Raw genomic sequence first — 21,469 nt, 5'->3', positions numbered from 1 at the left:
CCGGGAACCCCAACTGCTAGACTTAGCGTTAAAGTCCCCGGCCACTATTACCGGGCGGGGAAGGCAGGTACGGACAAAGTCCGCCACCCCGTCCATCACTTGCTCAAACTCGGCAATGCCCATATTTGGGGAGATGTAGCACCCCACGATAGAGATAGGCCCCCATTCTACAGAGACGAACCCCCTGCCCTCACCTATTTTTCTGCAGGGGGGGGAGTTCACCTCTCTCCTCCACGTAATGGCCACCGAGCCCGCACCGTTAGTCGCCCAACATGGGTGACTTTCCGGTACCATGTAGGGCTCGGCGGCAATCCCCACACCACACCGGCGCGCCATCATGGTCTGAATGAATAGATCCTGGGCGCGCCGGGCGTGATTAAGGTTGGCCTGAAGAAGGGGTATCGACATGACTCTATGTGTCGCCGGCCTCCTCCATGACCACCTCCATCATTTGATTTGCCTCCTTAGGCTCATCATTCCCATCTTTCTTAGGTTGTTCCTTCCTCTCCGCAGATAATTCTTTTGCAGCGACAGCGGCAGCAGCAGACATTCCTTTGCTTCCACTGCGCGTGATTCTGCGGGTCTTCTGCGTTCCTTCTCTTGAGGTTGTTCCACCTTCTGCACTCCTTCCAGCCGGGGTTTTCTTTGGCAGCCCTGCCTTCTCCTTCTCTGGTTTGCCCCTTTGTTTAGGAGGGGTGCAGATCCTGCTCCCCATCCTGTGTCCCGCAGGTCTGCCTGCTTCCGCGCACAACACGCACTTGGAAGAGTTTTGGCAATCTTGAGCTTTGTGCCCCTCTTCCCCACAATTGTAACAGGTATTTCTCCTGTCCCTGTCATTCTTGCATTGCGCCTGCACATGGCCCATGCCCATGCATTTGTAGCACTGCACAGGCCGTTCTTTTAGAAGTTCCACGGTGGCCATTATCCAGCCAATCTGGATTCTGGCCACCGCTAGTATCTTCTTCGCAGAGGCAAGCGGGCACTTCACCCAAACGGTGCCTAGGGCTCTGGCGGCAAAGCGCATTTTCCCAACTCTTACATCGTCTGGGCTGCACTCTCCCACCTCCGCTAGCTTCCTTCTTATTTCTTCATCTGTTGTGGCCCTATCAAGGCCACGAACACGTAGTTCAGCCGTTTTAACCGGCCTTCCTACTCTGACGCCTTCAACGTCCTTTAGGACTTCGCGGAGCTTATTCGCAAACTCATCTGCTTTGGTCCCACGATCCTTCCCCTTGACCTCATAGACCATTGCACCCGTGACCCCTATGTGCGCCTTAACGCTGGGGATGCCAAGGTCCTTGATATTGATCATATCCCTTGCCTTGCCGATCACCTCACCATAACTTCCAGGGGGACATGTGAGAGTGACCGCGGCAGTTCTGAGAGCCCTCTTGTTCCCTATACCCTCCTTTTTTGCGGGCTTCGGTCTCTCCATCGCCTTACCCTCCTCTTTTTGAGGAGGGAGTGAGGATGCGGCCCTTTTTCCCGGTCCGGATGTCGGTGTTTGTTGTTGGTTCCGTTTTCTTGTGGCTTCCTTCTCCCGTCTGCCTACAACCTTGCTCCAGAAAATTTCCTGGGTTTCGGTTTGTTGGGGAGGGAGTGGAGCCTTCTCCGGGCCGGGCATTGGGATGGAGGGGGGATTCTTCCTTTTCAAGAGAAAGTCCTCTCTCGGACGTTGAGGCTTCGGTTCCTCCTTCGCCTCTGTCTTCTTCTTCTTCCCCTTCTTCTTTTTCTTCCTCTCCTTGTCACCAACCGTCGTTGCCCGAGGATCAACGCCACCTTGCGCAGCAGGGGGGTCCGCTCGGGGCAGCTGGCCGGTACCGCCGGCCGAAGGGGCGTGGAGGTATTTGAAAATGAAGAAGAAAGTTTTCTTTCCAGCGGGAGGGATTTACTATCCCCTCTCTTGAGGTTCTCCATAAAAGCCCCTCTCTCCTCGAGTAATGCCTGGATCCTTTGTGACAGGTCATCATATATTACTTTATCCTCCTCTTTGCTTATTCCAGGAGGATGCTCCCCTAGCGCCTTGGTTGTTCCTTTGATGGGGGGTCTCATTGGCTGCGATGAAGGCAAGGGAGTCGCCCTCACCTCCATCTCCACCTCCATCGGGTCGTCAGTGCTCTGTTGGGGTTGCGCAGCTTCCCCCATCTTTTCCAACTCGTCTGGCGGGTGCGTGTCTATTGCGGGAGGTTGGATGCTTCCATCCTCTATACTTTTACGCATTATCCGCGCTCTTTTGGCTTCATTATGAAGCCTGGTGTTCTCCGCCTTAAGGGCCCGGACTTGCTTCCTCAGTGCCTCCGTCGAGCCCTCTTCCTCTCCGATATCTTTTGCATAGATTCTCCCACAGATGGTAGTGATGGCAGCCTCTAAATAGCAGGCCGCCTCCTTAATCTGTGCCTGAATCTTCCCTTGCAATCCCTTCTTGGACTTGCAGAGCGCCTCCATTAACGCCCGTGTCTGGTTCAGACTCTCGGCCGCTATTTCTGCGTTTGGAGCAATTCTCAGATCGTCCGCACATTCTAACACCAGGTCCTTCATTCGCAAGAATTGTTTAGATTCTTGATAAGGAACCTTGGTGCTCGCGATGGCTCTCTCATACTCCTCTTCTATTTTGGCTCTCTCTTCCCTTTCTTGTTTAACCAGCCTGAATGCGCCGGTGGTCTCGGGCCTTCCTCTCTTCCTTTTCCTGGGAGGAGGTATGAATTCCTCTTCATCTGAGTCATAGTGTTCCGTGTCCTCCACGTCCACAAATGGCTCCTCCGTGTCCACAGATGGTTTCACCGACATTACAGGCCCTCTGGATGGACCAGCCACTGCCCGATCATTCGGCGGTAGGGTCATTCTCGTCCTCAGCACTGGCTTCCTCACTGCGATTTTATGATCGATCTGATCGATCTTTTTGATCCTCAGTACTGGAACCTGCGCCTTGCAAGTGCTCGACCCACTCGTCGTTTCACTCCGACTCTGCTCCTCCCCTGCGCTTGACATCGTGGCGCTTGTAAGTTTGGAAACTTCCGTTTCCATCACCTCCACCTCCCGCTCATTCTGTTTCTTATTTATTTTTGTGCTAGTAATCATCTCCTTTAATCCCACTTTCCCGCTGCGGCTCCGTCCCCCAGGGTATACCCCCACCGGCCAAGGGGTGCCCCGAAACATGACCGGCCACACCCCAAGGCCGGGCCCCAAGTTCCCCCGGGGAGGGGACATATGTCTTAGGCCGGGGGGATACCGCACCCCGGCCAGACTCCGAGCCCCTTACTCACCCGTGTGGGTTTTTGACGCCCACACGGGCTTTCGGGGGTCCCCTGCCTCCGACAACAGGGGTACCGCAGCGGGTGGCGCCACCCGGGGGGCCCCACGGACGTTTCGGGCAAGGTCGCCGCTCCCCGGCCCTGCCCTACACGCCGTGGCGACCAGCCGTCCCCCCACCAGTAATCACATCCAGTGGAAGGGACACCACCTCTCCCGGCCGGCCGGTTCGGTACGGGAAACGGTCCCGACCAGCCAGGAGTACAAACTCTCGCCGCCAGGCCCCGCCTCGGAATAAGTCCGAGCGGCCCCAGCGGTAGGCCCGCGTGGCACCCTCCGGGCGATGCCCCTCGGGTAAACCCTCCGGGCAAAGCCCCTCAGGTAACCACGCGTGACCACTACGCCGCGCCCGGCCCGAGCTCGGAAACGTCCGAGTGGCCCGGGCTCGGCCGACCCCAGGGACGCTGGGACGGGGACCCAGGCTACCCAGCCTGGAGACCCCCAACCAGCACCCTGAGGCCGCACTTGTCGCCGGGCCCCGCCTCGGAATACGTCCGAGCGGCCCCGGCGACAGACCACCGTGACTCCCTCCGGGCGATGCCCCTCGGGTAAACCCTCCGGGCAAAGCCCCTCGGGTAGTCACGGATGGTCACCCACCCCCGCGGCCCCAGCCGCACAAGACCCCACCCCGAGACCCCGAGGGGAACACCCCCAGGAGAAACCCCGGAAACATCCCCCCCGAGAAAACGACGCAAGAACCCCGCGGCCCGAGCCGCAAATGCATGGCGGGAGGGCAAGCGCCGGAGCGCCGTGCAGTGCCCTCTCCTAACGGTGCCATGCCACCGGGCGTTTGAATTCAAGGTCGCCATCCTCTACCACATACGAGCCGAAGCTCTATAGGGGAAGTGGGCCCCGTCCTCCCACAGGGAGGGCTCCCCGGGACTGGGGAAACTCCCCAGACCCGGGGAGTTGATGTACCCGACGTTACTCGGGTACGGGATGCTGTTAGCACCCCTTGCAAGACTATCCTCTTGCAAGGGGTGAGCTCTCTCGCCACGGCAAGGCCGCATCCCACGAGAGAGAGGTGGAACCTAACCTAACCTTTTTTTTTTTTTTTTTTTGACGCTGTGGAAACCTCATGGTACCACTCATCCCCCGGGTAGGGGATGAGGGTTATGTGGGACTCCTTGTCCCCCATCACCGATACACGAATGTATCGACGATGGGGTCCAAGACCTACCTCACTAAAACCACAGCGGGTGCCTTCGCGGGCTATTCGGGGGATGGCAAGGAACTGCCGAAGCATTACTTCTTGCCATCCCCAAGCCTTTTCATCCCGGGAGAGCATCTTCCCCGAGAGGAAGATACTCTCCCCCCGCACTTATCGTGCGGTTCTTCGCGGTTGCGACGCAGGGGGACACCACCCCCACGTCACGCCCTCCCAAAAAGTTTGGGGGGCGGGGTCACGGCTCGAGTGTTCCCGCTCGAGCCGCCACCCCCGGCTCCCGGAACGAGGCTCCCTCTCTCTCCCAAAGGAAGAAGAGATTCGGCCAGCGCTCCGGGAACCCTACTCCTGGGAACTCCCCCCCAGAAGAGAGGGGAGAACCCCCGCAGGCAGCGCCACCCTCCCACCGGCGCTCTAAGGCACCGGTGAGAGGGCCGCCGCTGCCGCGTCCATACCCGGGGGACCACGTGCGATGAGGCTCCTGGCGAGCCTCTGTGGTCCCCATGCCCCCGGGCCGCGGTTCCCTCCATTAACGGGATTCGACCATTGGTCCGGGGGCGTCACCGAGGCCCTCCCCGGGAGGAGGACCTCGGCCGGGGGGGCGGGGACGGATGCCGCCCGACTCCCGGCCGCAAGGCTTTCGCCGTGCGGCCGCCAGCCAGGCGACACCCGCCCCCGCTCCCCTCCTAGAACTACTACTTCTCCGCCCCAAAAGGGGCCTTCGTTCTCCTATCGTGCGGGGGAGGCACAGCGCCCCCCGCCCAACCAATCGCCCTAATTGGCCTCCCATCTTTGTCTCCGGACGAGGGGGGCATAGCGCCCCTTGTCCTTCATCCTTCCCTCTTAGCGTACCCCGTCAGGGGGGCGTCTCCTTGTACGGCGACGAGGTGGTCCGCCTCCGCGACCCCGCCTCGGCGGGCCGCCCCCGTCGCCGTCTCCTCTATCTCGGGCCCCCTCTCGCGCCCTCTCCGCATCCTCCTTCTGCCTCATGACTGATGAGCAGAAGGAGGTTACCGCCTTCCATTCTTCCTCGCCGTCGAGCATCCGTTCCACCAGTGTCGACAGCGAGAGGTCTTCCCCGACTTTATCAGTAAGGACACTGCGCTCGTTGGCCCATGCGGGGCAATAGGCCAACGTGTGCTGCGCAGTGTCCAATCCATCCTCGCAGTGGTGGCATGCTGTAGTTCGCTCCTTCCCGATTCTGCACAGGTATTCCCCAAAGCAACCATGCCCGGAGAACACCTGCGCAGTGTGGAATGACACCTCATTGCCTCGCGGCCTCTTCACCCATTCCTCCAGGTGTGGCCGCACGGCCCCGACGACGCGAGTCCCGGAGTTGGTCTCCGGGATGTTGAGGAGATATTCCTCCCATCTCTCAGTCATGCGTCGCCGGGCACGGAGTCTCATACCCCTTCTGACCCCGGCAGTCATACGTATGTTCCGCCTCTGAAGCTCGCGCGTCTGATCGTACGTTTCTTGGTACATCAGCGCGACGAGCTCCATTGGCGGAAGCCCCGCCAGGGTCGCGGCCGCCGCATGTGACACTGTCCGATAACCGCGCACCACCCTTATCGCGATGCGCCGCTGCACTCTACGCAGGGCGTCTTTTATGCGAGGAGTGGTGAGCGCAGCCCCAGCCCAAACCGGTGCCCCATAGAGGGCAACCGAGTTGACAATGCCGGCGTACATGCGGCGGACCCTTCCATCCGGCCCCCCCAGGTTAGGGAGGAGTCGACCAAGTGCAGCCGCCACCCCTTCCAACCTGGGGGCCAGCCGCTCAAAATGGGGTATAAAACTCCACTTTCCGTCCAGAATGAGACCCAGATATTTCGCCTGTGTCCCAACCCGGACGGAGGTGCCATCCACCGAGATATGGGCCTGCGGAGGCTCCCCGCGAGAACCGTCGTGGAAGTAAAGCGCCTCAGTTTTCTGAGGCGCCACTCTCAGGCCCATACCTCTTATTTCGCGAACTACGCATGCCACTGCTATTTCCGCCCGTCCTCGGGCCTCCCCCCAGCTATCCGCCCCGGTCAGCACTAGCGTGTCGTCCGCGTAACAGACGACACCGCTGCCGGGGGGGAGGGCCGTGCGGAGAGTTCTATCAAACGCGAGGTCCCACAACAAGGGTCCGAGAACCGACCCCTGCGGGACCCCACACGTGATCTCCCTTTGACGTACACACCCATCCCTGTCTCTGTACTCTATGTACCTCGCCCGGAAATATCCCCTGATGATCCTCACGAGGTAGTCGGGGACGCGATGATATGTCATCGCGTCCTCTATCCGATCCCATGGCAGGGTGTTAAACGCGTTGACGATGTCTAACGACACCGCCAACGCCACCCCGCCATCCTCCATGACTGACTCCGCGAGGGACCTGACGCGGCGAATCGCGTCAATGGTTGACTTTCCCTCGCGGAATCCATATTGGTCCCCGTGAAGATCGGGGCCAACCCGGGCGAGATGCCGGACGAGACGGTCGGCAATTATACGTTCGAATAATTTGCCAATCTCGTCCAGCAGACAGATGGGCCTGTACGCCTGCGGACTCCCCGCAACTTTGGCCCCCTTGGGGATGAGGACCAAATTGGCCCTCTCCCAAGCCGGGGGGAAGACTCCTTGCTTGAGGCAATCCGTAAACAATTGCCTCACGAATGCAGACAGGTGGTCCAAGGCCAGCACCCAGACCCGACCGGGAATGCCATCCGGTCCAGGGGCTTTATTGCCCCTCGACTTCAACCGTTTGACAATCCCGGCCATCTCAGACCCCGTGACCCCGTATTCCTCCTCCCAGGGGGCAGGCTCTTCGTCGTCAAGTTGACGTGGAGTCCTAACCACCACTGGGAATAATTTGTCGAGCAGTTGTGTTAGCTCCGGGGCCTCTAGGGTCTCCGTCACGGAGGGCGCCCAATGCCGTAATTTGTTCATGACGGTCTTGTACGGGCGCCCCCACGGGTCCGAGTTCAGAGCGAGCAGCTGCTCGTCCCAAGCTCTGGCCTTGGCCTTCCTAATGGCCGCGCTAAGGGTATTACGCTCGAATCGGTATTCCGCGTAAGTCTCAGCCGTCACCTCGTCATCTCCGCGCCGCCTTGCTCGTGTAAATCGGCGTCTGGCTCGGACTGACACTTGCCTTTGTTCGGCTATTTCGTCCGACCACCAGTACGCTTTGCGGCGCGGTATATATTTGACCCGGGGCATGGCTGCGTCACACGCACTCGTGATCACCTCCCCGAGCCATTCGACCCGACCCTGCACTCCCTCATTGGGTATAACCGTGCCGGGCCAGGTCGCCGAGGCGACTGCGGCCACTAGCCTGTCTGCATCCAACTTCTTCAAGGCCCATCTCCTTGGAGGCCTCTCATCTCCCCCTTGGGCGCGGCTGAGCACCCCTTGGCGGACGACGCAGACCCGCATCTCTATATAGAGATGATCAGATAGAGTCTCGTCGTCCACCACTCTCCATCCGCTTATTCTGCTGGCCGCAGGGGAATTGGCCCACGTAAGGTCAATTATCGACTCTCCCTGCGGCCTGATAAGGGTGCTCCTCGTGCCTGTATTCATAATGTACAGGCCGAGTGCCGCCGCCCATGTCTCAAGGGCATTGCCCCTAGCATCGGTGCGCCGGGAACCCCAACTGCTAGACTTAGCGTTAAAGTCCCCGGCCACTATTACCGGGCGGGGAAGGCAGGTACGGACAAAGTCCGCCACCCCGTCCATCACTTGCTCAAACTCGGCAATGCCCATATTTGGGGAGATGTAGCACCCCACGATAGAGATAGGCCCCCATTCTACAGAGACGAACCCCCTGCCCTCACCTATTTTTCTGCAGGGGGGGGAGTTCACCTCTCTCCTCCACGTAATGGCCACCGAGCCCGCACCGTTAGTCGCCCAACATGGGTGACTTTCCGGTACCATGTAGGGCTCGGCGGCAATCCCCACACCACACCGGCGCGCCATCATGGTCTGAATGAATAGATCCTGGGCGCGCCGGGCGTGATTAAGGTTGGCCTGAAGAAGGGGTATCGACATGACTCTATGTGTCGCCGGCCTCCTCCATGACCACCTCCATCATTTGATTTGCCTCCTTAGGCTCATCATTCCCATCTTTCTTAGGTTGTTCCTTCCTCTCCGCAGATAATTCTTTTGCAGCGACAGCGGCAGCAGCAGACATTCCTTTGCTTCCACTGCGCGTGATTCTGCGGGTCTTCTGCGTTCCTTCTCTTGAGGTTGTTCCACCTTCTGCACTCCTTCCAGCCGGGGTTTTCTTTGGCAGCCCTGCCTTCTCCTTCTCTGGTTTGCCCCTTTGTTTAGGAGGGGTGCAGATCCTGCTCCCCATCCTGTGTCCCGCAGGTCTGCCTGCTTCCGCGCACAACACGCACTTGGAAGAGTTTTGGCAATCTTGAGCTTTGTGCCCCTCTTCCCCACAATTGTAACAGGTATTTCTCCTGTCCCTGTCATTCTTGCATTGCGCCTGCACATGGCCCATGCCCATGCATTTGTAGCACTGCACAGGCCGTTCTTTTAGAAGTTCCACGGTGGCCATTATCCAGCCAATCTGGATTCTGGCCACCGCTAGTATCTTCTTCGCAGAGGCAAGCGGGCACTTCACCCAAACGGTGCCTAGGGCTCTGGCGGCAAAGCGCATTTTCCCAACTCTTACATCGTCTGGGCTGCACTCTCCCACCTCCGCTAGCTTCCTTCTTATTTCTTCATCTGTTGTGGCCCTATCAAGGCCACGAACACGTAGTTCAGCCGTTTTAACCGGCCTTCCTACTCTGACGCCTTCAACGTCCTTTAGGACTTCGCGGAGCTTATTCGCAAACTCATCTGCTTTGGTCCCACGATCCTTCCCCTTGACCTCATAGACCATTGCACCCGTGACCCCTATGTGCGCCTTAACGCTGGGGATGCCAAGGTCCTTGATATTGATCATATCCCTTGCCTTGCCGATCACCTCACCATAACTTCCAGGGGGACATGTGAGAGTGACCGCGGCAGTTCTGAGAGCCCTCTTGTTCCCTATACCCTCCTTTTTTGCGGGCTTCGGTCTCTCCATCGCCTTACCCTCCTCTTTTTGAGGAGGGAGTGAGGATGCGGCCCTTTTTCCCGGTCCGGATGTCGGTGTTTGTTGTTGGTTCCGTTTTCTTGTGGCTTCCTTCTCCCGTCTGCCTACAACCTTGCTCCAGAAAATTTCCTGGGTTTCGGTTTGTTGGGGAGGGAGTGGAGCCTTCTCCGGGCCGGGCATTGGGATGGAGGGGGGATTCTTCCTTTTCAAGAGAAAGTCCTCTCTCGGACGTTGAGGCTTCGGTTCCTCCTTCGCCTCTGTCTTCTTCTTCTTCCCCTTCTTCTTTTTCTTCCTCTCCTTGTCACCAACCGTCGTTGCCCGAGGATCAACGCCACCTTGCGCAGCAGGCGTCCGCTCGGGGCAGCTGGCCGGTACCGCCGGCCGAAGGGGCGTGGAGGTATTTGAAAATGAAGAAGAAAGTTTTCTTTCCAGCGGGAGGGATTTACTATCCCCTCTCTTGAGGTTCTCCATAAAAGCCCCTCTCTCCTCGAGTAATGCCTGGATCCTTTGTGACAGGTCATCATATATTACTTTATCCTCCTCTTTGCTTATTCCAGGAGGATGCTCCCCTAGCGCCTTGGTTGTTCCTTTGATGGGGGGTCTCATTGGCTGCGATGAAGGCAAGGGAGTCGCCCTCACCTCCATCTCCACCTCCATCGGGTCGTCAGTGCTCTGTTGGGGTTGCGCAGCTTCCCCCATCTTTTCCAACTCGTCTGGCGGGTGCGTGTCTATTGCGGGAGGTTGGATGCTTCCATCCTCTATACTTTTACGCATTATCCGCGCTCTTTTGGCTTCATTATGAAGCCTGGTGTTCTCCGCCTTAAGGGCCCGGACTTGCTTCCTCAGTGCCTCCGTCGAGCCCTCTTCCTCTCCGATATCTTTTGCATAGATTCTCCCACAGATGGTAGTGATGGCAGCCTCTAAATAGCAGGCCGCCTCCTTAATCTGTGCCTGAATCTTCCCTTGCAATCCCTTCTTGGACTTGCAGAGCGCCTCCATTAACGCCCGTGTCTGGTTCAGACTCTCGGCCGCTATTTCTGCGTTTGGAGCAATTCTCAGATCGTCCGCACATTCTAACACCAGGTCCTTCATTCGCAAGAATTGTTTAGATTCTTGATAAGGAACCTTGGTGCTCGCGATGGCTCTCTCATACTCCTCTTCTATTTTGGCTCTCTCTTCCCTTTCTTGTTTAACCAGCCTGAATGCGCCGGTGGTCTCGGGCCTTCCTCTCTTCCTTTTCCTGGGAGGAGGTATGAATTCCTCTTCATCTGAGTCATAGTGTTCCGTGTCCTCCACGTCCACAAATGGCTCCTCCGTGTCCACAGATGGTTTCACCGACATTACAGGCCCTCTGGATGGACCAGCCACTGCCCGATCATTCGGCGGTAGGGTCATTCTCGTCCTCAGCACTGGCTTCCTCACTGCGATTTTATGATCGATCTGATCGATCTTTTTGATCCTCAGTACTGGAACCTGCGCCTTGCAAGTGCTCGACCCACTCGTCGTTTCACTCCGACTCTGCTCCTCCCCTGCGCTTGACATCGTGGCGCTTGTAAGTTTGGAAACTTCCGTTTCCATCACCTCCACCTCCCGCTCATTCTGTTTCTTATTTATTTTTGTGCTAGTAATCATCTCCTTTAATCCCACTTTCCCGCTGCGGCTCCGTCCCCCAGGGTATACCCCCACCGGCCAAGGGGTGCCCCGAAACATGACCGGCCACACCCCAAGGCCGGGCCCCAAGTTCCCCCGGGGAGGGGACATATGTCTTAGGCCGGGGGGATACCGCACCCCGGCCAGACTCCGAGCCCCTTACTCACCCGTGTGGGTTTTTGACGCCCACACGGGCTTTCGGGGGTCCCCTGCCTCCGACAACAGGGGTACCGCAGCGGGTGGCGCCACCCGGGGGGCCCCACGGACGTTTCGGGCAAGGTCGCCGCTCCCCGGCCCTGCCCTACACGCCGTGGCGACCAGCCGTCCCCCCACCAGTAATCACATCCAGTGGAAGGGACACCACCTCTCCCGGCCGGCCGGTTCGGTACGGGAAACGGTCCCGACCAGCCAGGAGTACAAACTCTCGCCGCCAGGCCCCGCCTCGGAATAAGTCCGAGCGGCCCCAGCGGTAGGCCCGCGTGGCACCCTCCGGGCGATGCCCCTCGGGTAAACCCTCCGGGCAAAGCCCCTCAGGTAACCACGCGTGACCACTACGCCGCGCCCGGCCCGAGCTCGGAAACGTCCGAGTGGCCCGGGCTCGGCCGACCCCAGGGACGCTGGGACGGGGACCCAGGCTACCCAGCCTGGAGACCCCCAACCAGCACCCTGAGGCCGCACTTGTCGCCGGGCCCCGCCTCGGAATACGTCCGAGCGGCCCCGACGACAGACCACCGTGACTCCCTCCGGGCGATGCCCCTCGGGTAAACCCTCCGGGCAAAGCCCCTCGGGTAGTCACGGATGGTCACCCACCCCCGCGGCCCCAGCCGCACAAGACCCCACCCCGAGACCCCGAGGGGAACACCCCCAGGAGAAACCCCGGAAACATCCCCCCCGAGAAAACGACGCAAGAACCCCGCGGCCCGAGCCGCAAATGCATGGCGGGAGGGCAAGCGCCGGAGCGCCGTGCAGTGCCCTCTCCTAACGGTGCCATGCCACCGGGCGTTTGAATTCAAGGTCGCCATCCTCTACCACATACGAGCCGAAGCTCTATAGGGGAAGTGGGCCCCGTCCTCCCACAGGGAGGGCTCCCCGGGACTGGGGAAACTCCCCAGACCCGGGGAGTTGATGTACCCGACGTTACTCGGGTACGGGATGCTGTTAGCACCCCTTGCAAGACTATCCTCTTGCAAGGGGTGAGCTCTCTCGCCACGGCAAGGCCGCATCCCACGAGAGAGAGGTGGAACCTAACCTAACCTTTTTTTTTTTTTTTTTTTGACGCTGTGGAAACCTCATGGTACCACTCATCCCCCGGGTAGGGGATGAGGGTTATGTGGGACTCCTTGTCCCCCATCACCGATACACGAATGTATCGACGATGGGGTCCAAGACCTACCTCACTAAAACCACAGCGGGTGCCTTCGCGGGCTATTCGGGGGATGGCAAGGAACTGCCGAAGCATTACTTCTTGCCATCCCCAAGCCTTTTCATCCCGGGAGAGCATCTTCCCCGAGAGGAAGATACTCTCCCCCCGCACTTATCGTGCGGTTCTTCGCGGTTGCGACGCAGGGGGACACCACCCCCACGTCACGCCCTCCCAAAAAGTTTGGGGGGCGGGGTCACGGCTCGAGTGTTCCCGCTCGAGCCGCCACCCCCGGCTCCCGGAACGAGGCTCCCTCTCTCTACCAAAGGAAGAAGAGATTCGGCCAGCGCTCCGGGAACCCTACTCCTGGGAACTCCCCCCCAGAAGAGAGGGGAGAACCCCCGCAGGCAGCGCCACCCTCCCACCGGCGCTCTAAGGCACCGGTGAGAGGGCCGCCGCTGCCGCGTCCATACCCGGGGGACCACGTGCGATGAGGCTCCTGGCGAGCCTCTGTGGTCCCCATGCCCCCGGGCCGCGGTTCCCTCCATTAACGGGATTCGACCATTGGTCCGGGGGCGTCACCGAGGCCCTCCCCGGGAGGAGGACCTCGGCCGGGGGGGCGGGGACGGATGCCGCCCGACTCCCGGCCGCAAGGCTTTCGCCGTGCGGCCGCCAGCCAGGCGACACCCGCCCCCGCTCCCCTCCTAGAACTACTACTTCTCCGCCCCAAAAGGGGCCTTCGTTCTCCTATCGTGCGGGGGAGGCACAGCGCCCCCCGCCCAACCAATCGCCCTAATTGGCCTCCCATCTTTGTCTCCGGACGAGGGGGGCATAGCGCCCCTTGTCCTTCATCCTTCCCTCTTAGCGTACCCCGTCAGGGGGGCGTCTCCTTGTACGGCGACGAGGTGGTCCGCCTCCGCGACCCCGCCTCGGCGGGCCGCCCCCGTCGCCGTCTCCTCTATCTCGGGCCCCCTCTCGCGCCCTCTCCGCATCCTCCTTCTGCCTCATGACTGATGAGCAGAAGGAGGTTACCGCCTTCCATTCTTCCTCGCCGTCGAGCATCCGTTCCACCAGTGTCGACAGCGAGAGGTCTTCCCCGACTTTATCAGTAAGGACACTGCGCTCGTTGGCCCATGCGGGGCAATAGGCCAACGTGTGCTGCGCAGTGTCCAATCCATCCTCGCAGTGGTGGCATGCTGTAGTTCGCTCCTTCCCGATTCTGCACAGGTATTCCCCAAAGCAACCATGCCCGGAGAACACCTGCGCAGTGTGGAATGACACCTCATTGCCTCGCGGCCTCTTCACCCATTCCTCCAGGTGTGGCCGCACGGCCCCGACGACGCGAGTCCCGGAGTTGGTCTCCGGGATGTTGAGGAGATATTCCTCCCATCTCTCAGTCATGCGTCGCCGGGCACGGAGTCTCATACCTCTTCTGACCCCGGCAGTCATACGTATGTTCCGCCTCTGAAGCTCGCGCGTCTGATCGTACGTTTCTTGGTACATCAGCGCGACGAGCTCCATTGGCGGAAGCCCCGCCAGGGTCGCGGCCGCCGCATGTGACACTGTCCGATAACCGCGCACCACCCTTATCGCGATGCGCCGCTGCACTCTACGCAGGGCGTCTTTTATGCGAGGAGTGGTGAGCGCAGCCCCAGCCCAAACCGGTGCCCCATAGAGGGCAACCGAGTTGACAATGCCGGCGTACATGCGGCGGACCCTTCCATCCGGCCCCCCCAGGTTAGGGAGGAGTCGACCAAGTGCAGCCGCCACCCCTTCCAACCTGGGGGCCAGCCGCTCAAAATGGGGTATAAAACTCCACTTTCCGTCCAGAATGAGACCCAGATATTTCGCCTGTGTCCCAACCCGGACGGAGGTGCCATCCACCGAGATATGGGCCTGCGGAGGCTCCCCGCGAGAACCGTCGTGGAAGTAAAGCGCCTCAGTTTTCTGAGGCGCCACTCTCAGGCCCATACCTCTTATTTCGCGAACTACGCATGCCACTGCTATTTCCGCCCGTCCTCGGGCCTCCCCCCAGCTATCCGCCCCGGTCAGCACTAGCGTGTCGTCCGCGTAACAGACGACACCGCTGCCGGGGGGGAGGGCCGTGCGGAGAGTTCTATCAAACGCGAGGTCCCACAACAAGGGTCCGAGAACCGACCCCTGCGGGACCCCACACGTGATCTCCCTTTGACGTACACACCCATCCCTGTCTCTGTACTCTATGTACCTCGCCCGGAAATATCCCCTGATGATCCTCACGAGGTAGTCGGGGACGCGATGATATGTCATCGCGTCCTCTATCCGATCCCATGGCAGGGTGTTAAACGCGTTGACGATGTCTAACGACACCGCCAACGCCACCCCGCCATCCTCCATGACTGACTCCGCGAGGGACCTGACGCGGCGAATCGCGTCAATGGTTGACTTTCCCTCGCGGAATCCATATTGGTCCCCGTGAAGATCGGGGCCAACCCGGGCGAGATGCCGGACGAGACGGTCGGCAATTATACGTTCGAATAATTTGCCAATCTCGTCCAGCAGACAGATGGGCCTGTACGCCTGCGGACTCCCCGCAACTTTGGCCCCCTTGGGGATGAGGACCAAATTGGCCCTCTCCCAAGCCGGGGGGAAGACTCCTTGCTTGAGGCAATCCGTAAACAATTGCCTCACGAATGCAGACAGGTGGTCCAAGGCCAGCACCCAGACCCGACCGGGAATGCCATCCGGTCCAGGGGCTTTATTGCCCCTCGACTTCAACCGTTTGACAATCCCGGCCATCTCAGACCCCGTGACCCCGTATTCCTCCTCCCAGGGGGCAGGCTCTTCGTCGTCAAGTTGACGTGGAGTCCTAACCACCACTGGGAATAATTTGTCGAGCAGTTGTGTTAGCTCCGGGGCCTCTAGGGTCTCCGTCACGGAGGGCGCCCAATGCCGTAATTTGTTCATGACGGTCTTGTACGGGCGCCCCCACGGGTCCGAGTTCAGAGCGAGCAGCTGCTCGTCCCAAGCTCTGGCCTTGGCCTTCCTAATGGCCGCGCTAAGGGTATTACGCTCGAATCGGTATTCCGCGTAAGTCTCAGCCGTCACCTCGTCATCTCCGCGCCGCCTTGCTCGTGTAAATCGGCGTCTGGCTCGGACTGACACTTGCCTTTGTTCGGCTATTTCGTCCGACCACCAGTACGCTTTGCGGCGCGGTATATATTTGACCCGGGGCATGGCTGCGTCACACGCACTCGTGATCACCTCCCCGAGCCATTCGACCCGACCCTGCACTCCCTCATTGGGTATAACCGTGCCGGGCCAGGTCGCCGAGGCGACTGCGGCCACTAGCCTGTCTGCATCCAACTTCTTCAAGGCCCATCTCCTTGGAGGCCTCTCATCTCCCCCTTGGGCGCGGCTGAGCACCCCTTGGCGGACGACGCAGACCCGCATCTCTATATAGAGATGATCAGATAGAGTCTCGTCGTCCACCACTCTCCATCCGCTTATTCTGCTGGCCGCAGGGGAATTGGCCCACGTAAGGTCAATTATCGACTCTCCCTGCGGCCTGATAAGGGTGCTCCTCGTGCCTGTATTCATAATGTACAGGCCGAGTGCCGCCGCCCATGTCTCAAGGGCATTGCCCCTAGCATCGGTGCGCCGGGAACCCCAACTGCTAGACTTAGCGTTAAAGTCCCCGGCCACTATTACCGGGCGGGGAAGGCAGGTACGGACAAAGTCCGCCACCCCGTCCATCACTTGCTCAAACTCGGCAATGCCCATATTTGGGGAGATGTAGCACCCCACGATAGAGATAGGCCCCCATTCTACAGAGACGAACCCCCTGCCCTCACCTATTTTTCTGCAGGGGGGGGAGTTCACCTCTCTCCTCCACGTAATGGCCACCGAGCCCGCACCGTTAGTCGCCCAACATGGGTGACTTTCCGGTACCATGTAGGGCTCGGCGGCAATCCCCACACCACACCGGCGCGCCATCATGGTCTGAATGAATAGATCCTGGGCGCGCCGGGCGTGATTAAGGTTGGCCTGAAGAAGGGGTATCGACATGACTCTATGTGTCGCCGGCCTCCTCCATGACCACCTCCATCATTTGATTTGCCTCCTTAGGCTCATCATTCCCATCTTTCTTAGGTTGTTCCTTCCTCTCCGCAGATAATTCTTTTGCAGCGACAGCGGCAGCAGCAGACATTCCTTTGCTTCCACTGCGCGTGATTCTGCGGGTCTTCTGCGTTCCTTCTCTTGAGGTTGTTCCACCTTCTGCACTCCTTCCAGCCGGGGTTTTCTTTGGCAGCCCTGCCTTCTCCTTCTCTGGTTTGCCCCTTTGTTTAGGAGGGGTGCAGATCCTGCTCCCCATCCTGTGTCCCGCAGGTCTGCCTGCTTCCGCGCACAACACGCACTTGGAAGAGTTTTGGCAATCTTGAGCTTTGTGCCCCTCTTCCCCACAATTGTAACAGGTATTTCTCCTGTCCCTGTCATTCTTGCATTGCGCCTGCACATGGCCCATGCCCATGCATTTGTAGCACTGCACAGGCCGTTCTTTTAGAAGTTCCACGGTGGCCATTATCCAGCCAATCTGGATTCTGGCCACCGCTAGTATCTTCTTCGCAGAGGCAAGCGGGCACTTCACCCAAACGGTGCCTAGGGCTCTGGCGGCAAAGCGCATTTTCCCAACTCTTACATCGTCTGGGCTGCACTCTCCCACCTCCGCTAGCTTCCTTCTTATTTCTTCATCTGTTGTGGCCCTATCAAGGCCACGAACACGTAGTTCAGCCGTTTTAACCGGCCTTCCTACTCTGACGCCTTCAACGTCCTTTAGGACTTCGCGGAGCTTATTCGCAAACTCATCTGCTTTGGTCCCACGATCCTTCCCCTTGACCTCATAGACCATTGCACCCGTGACCCCTATGTGCGCCTTAACGCTGGGGATGCCAAGGTCCTTGATATTGATCATATCCCTTGCCTTGCCGATCACCTCACCATAACTTCCAGGGGGACATGTGAGAGTGACCGCGGCAGTTCTGAGAGCCCTCTTGTTCCCTATACCCTCCTTTTTTGCGGGCTTTGGTCTCTCCATCGCCTTACCCTCCTCTTTTTGAGGAGGGAGTGAGGATGCGGCCCTTTTTCCCGGTCCGGATGTCGGTGTTTGTTGTTGGTTCCGTTTTCTTGTGGCTTCCTTCTCCCGTCTGCCTACAACCTTGCTCCAGAAAATTTCCTGGGTTTCGGTTTGTTGGGGAGGGAGTGGAGCCTTCTCCGGGCCGGGCATTGGGATGGAGGGGGGATTCTTCCTTTTCAAGAGAAAGTCCTCTCTCGGACGTTGAGGCTTCGGTTCCTCCTTCGCCTCTGTCTTCTTCTTCTTCCCCTTCTTCTTTTTCTTCCTCTCCTTGTCACCAACCGTCGTTGCCCGAGGATCAACGCCACCTTGCGCAGCAGGCGTCCGCTCGGGGCAGCTGGCCGGTACCGCCGGCCGAAGGGGCGTGGAGGTATTTGAAAATGAAGAAGAAAGTTTTCTTTCCAGCGGGAGGGATTTACTATCCCCTCTCTTGAGGTTCTCCATAAAAGCCCCTCTCTCCTCGAGTAATGCCTGGATCCTTTGTGACAGGTCATCATATATTACTTTATCCTCCTCTTTGCTTATTCCAGGAGGATGCTCCCCTAGCGCCTTGGTTGTTCCTTTGATGGGGGGTCTCATTGGCTGCGATGAAGGCAAGGGAGTCGCCCTCACCTCCATCTCCACCTCCATCGGGTCGTCAGTGCTCTGTTGGGGTTGCGCAGCTTCCCCCATCTTTTCCAACTCGTCTGGCGGGTGCGTGTCTATTGCGGGAGGTTGGATGCTTCCATCCTCTATACTTTTACGCATTATCCGCGCTCTTTTGGCTTCATTATGAAGCCTGGTGTTCTCCGCCTTAAGGGCCCGGACTTGCTTCCTCAGTGCCTCCGTCGAGCCCTCTTCCTCTCCGATATCTTTTGCATAGATTCTCCCACAGATGGTAGTGATGGCAGCCTCTAAATAGCAGGCCGCCTCCTTAATCTGTGCCTGAATCTTCCCTTGCAATCCCTTCTTGGACTTGCAGAGCGCCTCCATTAACGCCCGTGTCTGGTTCAGACTCTCGGCCGCTATTTCTGCGTTTGGAGCAATTCTCAGATCGTCCGCACATTCTAACACCAGGTCCTTCATTCGCAAGAATTGTTTAGATTCTTGATAAGGAACCTTGGTGCTCGCGATGGCTCTCTCATACTCCTCTTCTATTTTGGCTCTCTCTTCCCTTTCTTGTTTAACCAGCCTGAATGCGCCGGTGGTCTCGGGCCTTCCTCTCTTCCTTTTCCTGGGAGGAGGTATGAATTCCTCTTCATCTGAGTCATAGTGTTCCGTGTCCTCCACGTCCACAAATGGCTCCTCCGTGTCCACAGATGGTTTCACCGACATTACAGGCCCTCTGGATGGACCAGCCACTGCCCGATCATTCGGCGGTAGGGTCATTCTCGTCCTCAGCACTGGCTTCCTCACTGCGATTTTATGATCGATCTGATCGATCTTTTTGATCCTCAGTACTGGAACCTGCGCCTTGCAAGTGCTCGACCCACTCGTCGTTTCACTCCGACTCTGCTCCTCCCCTGCGCTTGACATCGTGGCGCTTGTAAGTTTGGAAACTTCCGTTTCCATCACCTCCACCTCCCGCTCATTCTGTTTCTTATTTATTTTTGTGCTAGTAATCATCTCCTTTAATCCCACTTTCCCGCTGCGGCTCCGTCCCCCAGGGTATACCCCCACCGGCCAAGGGGTGCCCCGAAACATGACCGGCCACACCCCAAGGCCGGGCCCCAAGTTCCCCCGGGGAGGGGACATATGTCTTAGGCCGGGGGGATACCGCACCCCGGCCAGACTCCGAGCCCCTTACTCACCCGTGTGGGTTTTTGACGCCCACACGGGCTTTCGGGGGTCCCCTGCCTCCGACAACAGGGGTACCGCAGCGGGTGGCGCCACCCGGGGGGCCCCACGGACGTTTCGGGCAAGGTCGCCGCTCCCCGGCCCTGCCCTACACGCCGTGGCGACCAGCCGTCCCCCCACCAGTAATCACATCCAGTGGAAGGGACACCACCTCTCCCGGCCGGCCGGTTCGGTACGGGAAACGGTCCCGACCAGCCAGGAGTACAAACTCTCGCCGCCAGGCCCCGCCTCGGAATAAGTCCGAGCGGCCCCAGCGGTAGGCCCGCGTGGCACCCTCCGGGCGATGCCCCTCGGGTAAACCCTCCGGGCAAAGCCCCTCAGGTAACCACGCGTGACCACTACGCCGCGCCCGGCCCGAGCTCGGAAACGTCCGAGTGGCCCGGGCTCGGCCGACCCCAGGGACGCTGGGACGGGGACCCAGGCTACCCAGCCTGGAGACCCCCAACCAGCACCCTGAGGCCGCACTTGTCGCCGGGCCCCGCCTCGGAATACGTCCGAGCGGCCCCGACGACAGACCACCGTGACTCCCTCCGGGCGATGCCCCTCGGGTAAACCCTCCGGGCAAAGCCCCTCGGGTAGTCACGGATGGTCACCCACCCCCGCGGCCCCAGCCGCACAAGACCCCACCCCGAGACCCCGAGGGGAACACCCCCAGGAGAAACCCCGGAAACATCCCCCCCGAGAAAACGACGCAAGAACCCCGCGGCCCGAGCCGCAAATGCATGGCGGGAGGGCAAGCGCCGGAGCGCCGTGCAGTGCCCTCTCCTAACGGTGCCATGCCACCGGGCGTTTGAATTCAAGGTCGCCATCCTCTACCACATACGAGCCGAAGCTCTATAGGGGAAGTGGGCCCCGTCCTCCCACAGGGAGGGCTCCCCGGGACTGGGGAAACTCCCCAGACCCGGGGAGTTGATGTACCCGACGTTACTCGGGTACGGGATGCTGTTAGCACCCCTTGCAAGACTATCCTCTTGCAAGGGGTGAGCTCTCTCGCCACGGCAAGGCCGCATCCCACGAGAGAGAACCTAACCTAACCTTTTTTTTTTTTTTTTTTTTTTGACGCTGTGGAAACCTCATGGTACCACTCATCCCCCGGGTAGGGGATGAGGGTTATGTGGGACTCCTTGTCCCCCATCACCGATACACGAATGTATCGACGATGGGGTCCAAGACCTACCTCACTAAAACCACAGCGGGTGCCTTCGCGGGCTATTCGGGGGATGGCAAGGAACTGCCGAAGCATTACTTCTTGCCATCCCCAAGCCTTTTCATCCCGGGAGAGCATCTTCCCCGAGAGGAAGATACTCTCCCCCCGCACTTATCGTGCGGTTCTTCGCGGTTGCGACGCAGGGGGACACCACCCCCACGTCACGCCCTCCCAAAAAGTTTGGGGGGCGGGGTCACGGCTCGAGTGTTCCCGCTCGAGCCGCCACCCCCGGCTCCCGGAACGAGGCTCCCTCTCTCTCCCAAAGGAAGAAGAGATTCGGCCAGCGCTCCGGGAACCCTACTCCTGGGAACTCCCCCCCAGAAGAGAGGGGAGAACCCCCGCAGGCAGCGCCACCCTCCCACCGGCGCTCTAAGGCACCGGTGAGAGGGCCGCCGCTGCCGCGTCCATACCCGGGGGACCACGTGCGATGAGGCTCCTGGCGAGCCTCTGTGGTCCCCATGCCCCCGGGCCGCGGTTCCCTCCATTAACGGGATTCGACCATTGGTCCGGGGGCGTCACCGAGGCCCTCCCCGGGAGGAGGACCTCGGCCGGGGGGGCGGGGACGGATGCCGCCCGACTCCCGGCCGCAAGGCTTTCGCCGTGCGGCCGCCAGCCAGGCGACACCCGCCCCCGCTCCCCTCCTAGAACTACTACTTCTCCGCCCCAAAAGGGGCCTTCGTTCTCCTATCGTGCGGGGGAGGCACAGCGCCCCCCGCCCAACCAATCGCCCTAATTGGCCTCCCATCTTTGTCTCCGGACGAGGGGGG

The sequence above is a fragment of the Prenolepis imparis genome, unplaced genomic scaffold (assembly GCF_030444845.1).
Source record: "Prenolepis imparis isolate NDT839.2.m4 unplaced genomic scaffold, iyPreImpa1.0 SCAF_21, whole genome shotgun sequence".
NCBI lineage: Eukaryota > Metazoa > Arthropoda > Insecta > Hymenoptera > Formicidae > Prenolepis > Prenolepis imparis.
The sequence above is the reverse complement of the archived record's forward strand: the minus strand, read 5'-3'. Positions refer to the sequence as shown.